Source organism: Penaeus monodon, chromosome 29 (assembly GCF_015228065.2).
Source record: "Penaeus monodon isolate SGIC_2016 chromosome 29, NSTDA_Pmon_1, whole genome shotgun sequence".
In the NCBI taxonomy this organism is placed as follows: Eukaryota; Metazoa; Arthropoda; class Malacostraca; order Decapoda; family Penaeidae; genus Penaeus; species Penaeus monodon.
Genome location: NC_051414.1, coordinates 37,605,839 through 37,606,443, shown reverse-complemented (window position 1 = coordinate 37,606,443; position 605 = coordinate 37,605,839).

Below are 605 nucleotides of genomic sequence, written 5' to 3'. Positions count from 1 at the left end.
TCCCGGGTTTTTCTTGACTACGTATATCTTCTGAATAGTATTTTATGTGATAGATAGTAAGAAAAATTGATTTTGTGTTATCTTAGTTGTTGTTATTATATTTTTCCCTTATAAGACTTCATAGTTTATTCCGCAAATCACGGTAGATTTCATTTTCTTTTTTTCGTTAGCATTTTTTGTCATTATCTCATTACAATTTTTGATATTTATCATTTTTGTATTACTCTTGTCAACATCATCACTTTAACGTTAAATGTATTTCATCATTTGCATCATAATCATATCAATTGTTTACTTATAATACATACGTGATTAAAATAAGGAAAAATCATTTTTCAATATAGCCTAATCATGTAGATATCATTCAGGTTTTGCATTATTAATTCATTATCATATCTATATGATATTATCAGAAATTACTAACACAAATTTTTCCTTATTTAGATTTTCTAACTTAGATTTTCACAACGATTTTTACTAATAACGAATACCAATAACACAGAGGAATTTTATTAAAAGTCTTTAAAACATGGGAAATAGCATCATTGATTAAAAATTTAGTTAATTAATGTTTGGGTTAAAAATTCACTCTCCACGAGGTCACC